The sequence below is a fragment of the Melospiza georgiana genome, chromosome 1 (genome assembly GCF_028018845.1).
Source record: "Melospiza georgiana isolate bMelGeo1 chromosome 1, bMelGeo1.pri, whole genome shotgun sequence".
Classification (NCBI taxonomy): Eukaryota; Metazoa; Chordata; class Aves; order Passeriformes; family Passerellidae; genus Melospiza; species Melospiza georgiana.
Genome location: NC_080430.1, coordinates 152,854,641 through 152,861,396, shown reverse-complemented (window position 1 = coordinate 152,861,396; position 6,756 = coordinate 152,854,641).

The window sequence follows — 6,756 nt, the reverse complement described above, 5'->3', positions numbered from 1 at the left end:
TCTTTCCCTACACAGCCATTTTTCCAAATTTCCAGTCTTCACCAAAAGTTCCTCCCAAGTTTGCTGGCAAATACAGACAGAGACATAAATCAGATTTCATCTAAAGATTTTAAATGCTGTCCTCTCAGCTCCCTTCAGGATTTGGCCAAGGGGTGAACTTTTATCTTGGCTCTCTGAGGAGCACAGAGCTCAGTGTGCTCCAATCCGTTATGCTCTAATCCTTAACACCAGAGAGTTTGCCTGTGCAAGAGAACCCTTGCTCAAGTTTGGAACAAGTTTTGCAACCTGAATTTGGATGTAGAGGGACCGTGGCATTCATGGAACCAAGGTTCTCTTCACTGAATGAGAATTACTGAACCTCAGAATGGGAAAAATGGAAGAGATGGGTTTTTTTCCACATCTATAATGTGTGACCAGAAGGTTGAGGGACCCCATCTGGAACAGTCTCCCTCTCTGAGGATCCTGACATAAGAAGGATGTGGAGCTGCTGGAGTGAGTCCAGAAGAGGCCATGGAGATGCTCCAAGGGATGGAGCCCCTCTGCTCTGAAGCCAGGCTGGGAGAGCTGGGAATGTCCAGCCTGGAGAGGAGAAGGCTCCAGGGAGACCTCAGAGCCCCTTCCAGTGCCTAAAAGGGCTCCAGGAGAGCTGGAGAGGGACTTGGAACAAGGGATAGAGGGACAGGACAAGGGGAATGGTCTTAAATTCACAGAAGGTGGGGTTAGATGGGATATTGGGAAGAAATTCTTGGCTGTGAGGGTGGTGAGGCCCTGTCCCAGGTTGCCCAGAGAAGCTGTGGCTGCTTCATCCCTGGAAGTGTCCAAGACCAGGTTGGACAGGACTTGGAGCAAACTGGGACAGTGGAAGATGTCCCTGCCCATGGCAGGGAGTTGAAATTCTATGATCCTACAGGCCCCTTCCAGTCCAAACAATTCCATGACTCTGTGACTGTGGAAGGTACCACAAGAAGCTGCAAGAGTTCTCTCCAGAAGTTGTGAAGAAATTTCCTAATGCTGAGATGAGTCAAATAGTGATACAGATTTCCCAGGAATTTCAGCCTCTTTGAATAGAATTCTTAAAATAATCTTAGACTGATTTTTCCAGGAATGAGGAAAGCCATGTAAACAAGACAGAAGAGACAAGTACCTCCATAAATTTAGGCCCGCACATTTAGGCTCCATTCAGACGTGAATTGCTTTGGAAAATAGTCACATCTCACTTGTTATTTATTAAGGCTGAACTAAGAGACCAGATCAGTATCAAATAAAACCCTCAAGGTGAAGTTAAAAGTTCCAGGCACCACTGAGTACAAAAAGATTATTTTTCCATTGTTTCGTAGTTCACAAATTTGATTTCTTGATCTGCAGCACAGAGCAGAAGTTTCCCTTTTTGGCTACAAAATCCTCTTACCCAAGTTAGGGAAAGGAAAGAAAAAAAATATTCTTCCCCCCAAACTCTGCTCTCAGGCTCATGAAGACCAATCTGGGCAGCCCTCAGGAATCTGCTTTCCATTTCTGCAGTGGGTACCTATTCCTAGCTACTTTCACATGAGTTTTTATATGAAAACAGCACCTTTCTCATCGCCTCAGCCGAGACTCTGACATTCCCCACTTTCCTGTGAGCCGTGGATGTGTTTTCCCCCTGGTGTGGTGCAGGGATGGCTCGTGCTCTACATAGCAGGGAGGCAGAAATAGAGGTCTGCACACGCCTGTAAATCCCCTTTTAGAAGGCAGAAAATCCCAGTTCCTCCAGCACCTCCAAGTCCACTCCATAAATCCCAAGTGGGAATTTTGTCTCGGCAGGGCACAACTTTGGAAATTATGCACATATTTAGGAACTTTGCTGGAAAAGTGGGGCAACCCAGTGTTATTTAAAAATGATGTCTTCATAACTTGTTGACTTGCTATGATATTTTTCTGCAGCTTTAACACTGGCTAACCAATTTATAAAGGATTGTGTGTGGAATACTGAAATGAATTTCTAACCACTCTGAATATTGATGTTCCACGGAGAAATAGGCTTCCAAATACTTTCTGGAAGTGGGAAACTTTATCAGGGCATTTATAAAAGTATCATGAAGTCCCTTCAGAGCCTGCATCTTTATTTCTAATAAACACATTTTCCAACCCAGAAATGATCCCCCCTTAATAGGAGACCTTGTGGAAAATGGATTTATTATTTTCCTTGTGGTCTGCAGCAGAAAGAACGCCCAGTAGCCTATTTTGCATAAAGTCTGATCAAACATTGTTTTCCTCTGGTAGACTGGAAAGTTGATAATGCTTTCACTAGAAGGGAATGTTTCACTTCAGTGCCCAGATTTTGATTTATGTTCAAAAGTACTTCTGATGGAATAAATGTCATTTCCAATCAGAAAATCAAAATATTTTTTAAATGAGAGGCTGCATCTCCTACACATTTTCTGCTTCCTGCTGTTTTTTGTTTGTCTGTCTGAGAACGACTAATTTGTGAAACTAAGACAAACTCTGGAATAATTTTGAATTTACAAAACAGGCATTTTTCATCTGTTTTTAACATGAGAATTTTAGGTTTAATGGAAACTTCTAGTGGCAAGAGTGACTCAGGGCTAACCAAATGTTCCTCAGAGCTGTGACCTCACATTAATCTGTCTGGCACATAATGTTGGGAATTTCAGAGCTACTATAGCATCAATTTAAAAACCCATAACACTCTTAATTACCATTTAAATATGACTTAGTTAAATTTCTTACCATGTCAAATTGTAATGAGAGATGAAAATCTTCAATCAAAGCTCTGTTTTTAGTAAATTCCAGAAGGTCTCTGATTTCTACACAAGAACTCTGATTGAATGTGGCCTTCTCTCTCTGTGTCAAATGAGATGAAGCCACAAAAAAGGAGCATTTGGAGTTGCTTCTAAATGCAAATTATCCCCAATTCCAGCTTTAATAATGATCCTGTAATCCAAATTAGTGGCTGATTGAATTAAACAGAACGGACTCAAATCCACCACCCCTTTCCCAAACCAGCCCTACAAAAAACAGTCTTCAAGTTGGCTTTGAAATCCTTGGAATTCTTCCTTTTTAAACCCCTGGAATCTGCCCCTTAGAGAAATAATTGCTATTTGCTGGCTTTTTCTTCTATTTCTGGTAATTGCTATTTTGTTTGTACTGTGTCCTCTGGACAAGGGGACTTCTCCAGAGACACATTTCTCCATGTGTGTTCAGAGGAACATTTCTCCATGATTTTGGTGTCATGAGATGTGCCTGGAATTTTCCAGGTGTGTTTATAGGGAAGGAAGGCAGTTATTTATCATAGAATAGAATCAGGGAATGGTTTCGGTTGGAAGGCACCTTCAAGGCCATCTCATTCCAACCAGGTTGCTCCAAGCCCCATCCAAATTGGCCTTGGATGCTTCCAGGGAAAAGGGAAATCAAAGTTTCACTGAGCAACCTGTGCCAGGGCCTCAGCACCCTCTGAGTACAGAACTTCCACCTAAAATCTGATTTAAATCTCTCCTCTTCTGGTTTGGTGGCACCTGCCTGGATGGAGCTGAGCCCCCTGATATAGTGGGGTGAAGGTGTCTTTCTGTTATTTCTAGAAAAATATGGAGTTGGGCACCCAAATCATTGATAAGAATTTATCCATTGTGCATGGGCTAAGGCATGCCACATCTCCTTGTGCCTGAGGATTCCCACCGACTCCATACTTGGGTGGTCCTTGGGATGGAACAGGGAGTTCCATAAGGAAAAAAAAACAACTAGGAGAAGTCAGGACCTGGGTTGTGTAGACAGATCGTAAAGATCTAAGAACAAAAGCAGAAATGTGATTCAAGGTACCAACAACAAAGATATCTTATTATTCTTATTATTATTTTATTATTTATTAATTTTATATTTTTATATTTTGTTGATTTTTATTAATAATATCATTTATTATTATAATTGTTTTTATTGTTGTTGTTGTTTCTATTAGTTATATTATGATCCATAAATTCAGAAAGTTTCTTATTCAATAATGAACTCATTTTCGGGGATTTTATTATCTATTATTTTGTTTTGGAGCTGTGTTTCCAATACAGTGTCTGGGCTGGATTGTGGTAGATAAGAGAAATGAAGATGTTCGTGGGCAAAGGACCACATCAGGAATTTCACATCCTTAATTTTACTATCAAACCCATCAGAATGATGGGACGTTGCAGACTTTACCTTCTGCGCAGGAGTTTTAAGCAGTTTGGACCTGTGGGAGTTTGTGACATCCATCTGGAAGTTTTTTAGGCCAGGCAAGGTTTAACCCCCCCTCAGTTTGCAGCAACCAAAAAATGTTAACAGCAAAAATGTCTGGTCCTGTGAAAGAAATGGGGACTGGGGGCACTTTTCTATCTTTAGGCAGGACCTTGACTAGGCTGATTTCTTAGCAATCTAATGCAATTCAGGATGGAATGTGTGGAGGAATTTCGCTTGGGATCTACCTCATCTCATTTCAGAGAACTCCATCCCAGCTGGTCACATTCAGACTCCCTTATAACAAAATCATGGAACGGTTTGGGTTGGAAATGAACTTTAAATGAACTTTTGGTCTTCTAGTCCAACCTCCTGCAATGAGCAGGGACCTCTTCAACCAGATCATGTTGCTCAGAGCCCCATCCAACCTGACCTTGAAAGTTTCCTGGGATAGAAATTTCTCTGGATAACCTCATCTGGTCTTTAACCACTCCCACCACAAAATATTTCCTCCTTAAAGCCAGTCTGAATCTCCCCTATTTCAGTTTAAAACCATCACCCCTTGTCCTGTCCCTACACACCCTATGAAAAACTCTGTTTCCATATTTCTTATAGACTCCCTTTAAGTATTGAAATGCTTTCATAAGATTTTTCCTGGATCCTTCTATTTTCCATGATAAATAACCCCAACTCTTTCAGATTTTCCTCGCAGGAGCAATGCTCCCTCCCTCTGAAGGAATCAGATGAGTGAAACTTTTAGAATTCCTCCAGCATTAGAACCTTTTCCGATGCACATATGGGAAAGGTTCAGGGTGTTTGCATGCTGGGAATCACAGGATCTATCAGGTTGGAAAAGACCTTGAAGATCCTCGAGCCCAAACTCTGACTGACCCCCACCCTGTCACCCAGCACATGGTGCCACATCCAGGATCTTCTTGAACACCTCCTGGGATTGTGACTCCTCCACATCCTGACCCTGCAATGTTCTTGCCCCAGAACGAGCTGGGAAAAAAAAAAACCCAAAAAAACATTTAGGTGTGAACTGCTCACCTTGCTCTAAATTCTCACCCAACTCTGAGTTTTACAGGCTCAACTCTTCTTTCTTGTCCTGAAATCCTGGGTGCCATCAGGTAGTGGCAGCGGCGGTGTCTGCCAGACTTGCTGGGGCTGCAGAGGGACACATTTGTCACTCGCCCAGCAGGAAGGTGGCCCTCAAAAAACAAAGCTTTTTGCCATGACCTACAATTGCCAACACCCACCCACCCCACGTGTGGGCTGTGTCTCCTCCTGGGGGAAGCCCAGGAGCTGCGTGGGGGTTTTATCCCCATTTGTTTTCACGCTGTCAGTGAGAGAAGGAGACATCCTGGTGTGTCCTGCGTGACAGAATCCTGCCAGCAACAGAGACTCCCACTGCTGCTGGAGAAAATATAATTTATTGGCAAGGCTGGCCACAGTTTTACAGATATTTGTGCTGTTTCGTGGAAAGAATAATTTTATTTTAAGAACGTATATCTGCCTCTAAGCCTGGGTATCTATAGCCCTCTCTACATACAATACTTGGCTGGCATTTCTCAAAGTCAGCCATTTAATTGACAGAAGATTTTTTTAATCCCTATGTGTTATCAGTTACCAGCCTGTACCCTTCCATCTTAGGGACTAAAGATGAAACTCCAGGCCCCTTCTCAGAGTTTTAATCATCAGGAGATTGGATTCCACATGCCTGGAAGTTCTCAAGGCCAGGCTGGAACAGGGTTTGGAGCAAGCTGGTTTGGTGGAAGATGTCCCTGCCCTTGGAAAGAGGATTGGAATGAGAGGATCTTTCAAGTCTTTTCCCTTCCAAACCATTCTGAGCCCTTTGCTGTTTTTTTGTTTTGCTGGAACCAAGTGAGCGGATTCTCACTGCCCACATGACCCAGAAGGAAAGAACAATATCCCAGAATCCACAATATCCTCCCTAGGTGTGGTGGGTCATACCCAGAACTCCAGAAACACCACCATGGTCAGGGTGCGGCCTGGACCTCCCCCCAAAAAATGGTTCAGGTTTCACTTTTAGGCTTCACCATCCATGGGAGATGCCAACAGTCCACATTCCTTGTCCTAATAGACACAACTCCCTGCCACCCACTTCTGCTTGCATTAGGAAGGTGGGAAAATTATGGCCTTTCTGCATCCTGGAGAGATTCCGGGAAAAAAAGAAGAAAGGTTGGTTAAAAATAGTCATGCTGTAGATTTACAGGCAGAACTCTGCAATTAGTTGGGGTCTGTTACTCAAGGCTGTGAGAACAGAGTGAAATGCAGCAGATGGGGGAAGACTCAGCAAACACAGAGTTTGTTGTCTTCAAAACTTTCCAAAAACATCTTTTTTTTCCTTTTTTTTCCCCTTTTCCCTCTGGCTGTTGCTTGATGATCATAGTTATATGTTTGGAATAAATCTAAAGCCTGGTAAATGCACAGTTTATCAGCTGTTGGGAGTTTTTCCCTTGTCAACCATCAGGAGAAGCTTTATTTGGATTATCACTGAACTTCACCCTTAATTTGGGGCAAAAAAAATGCTAAAGG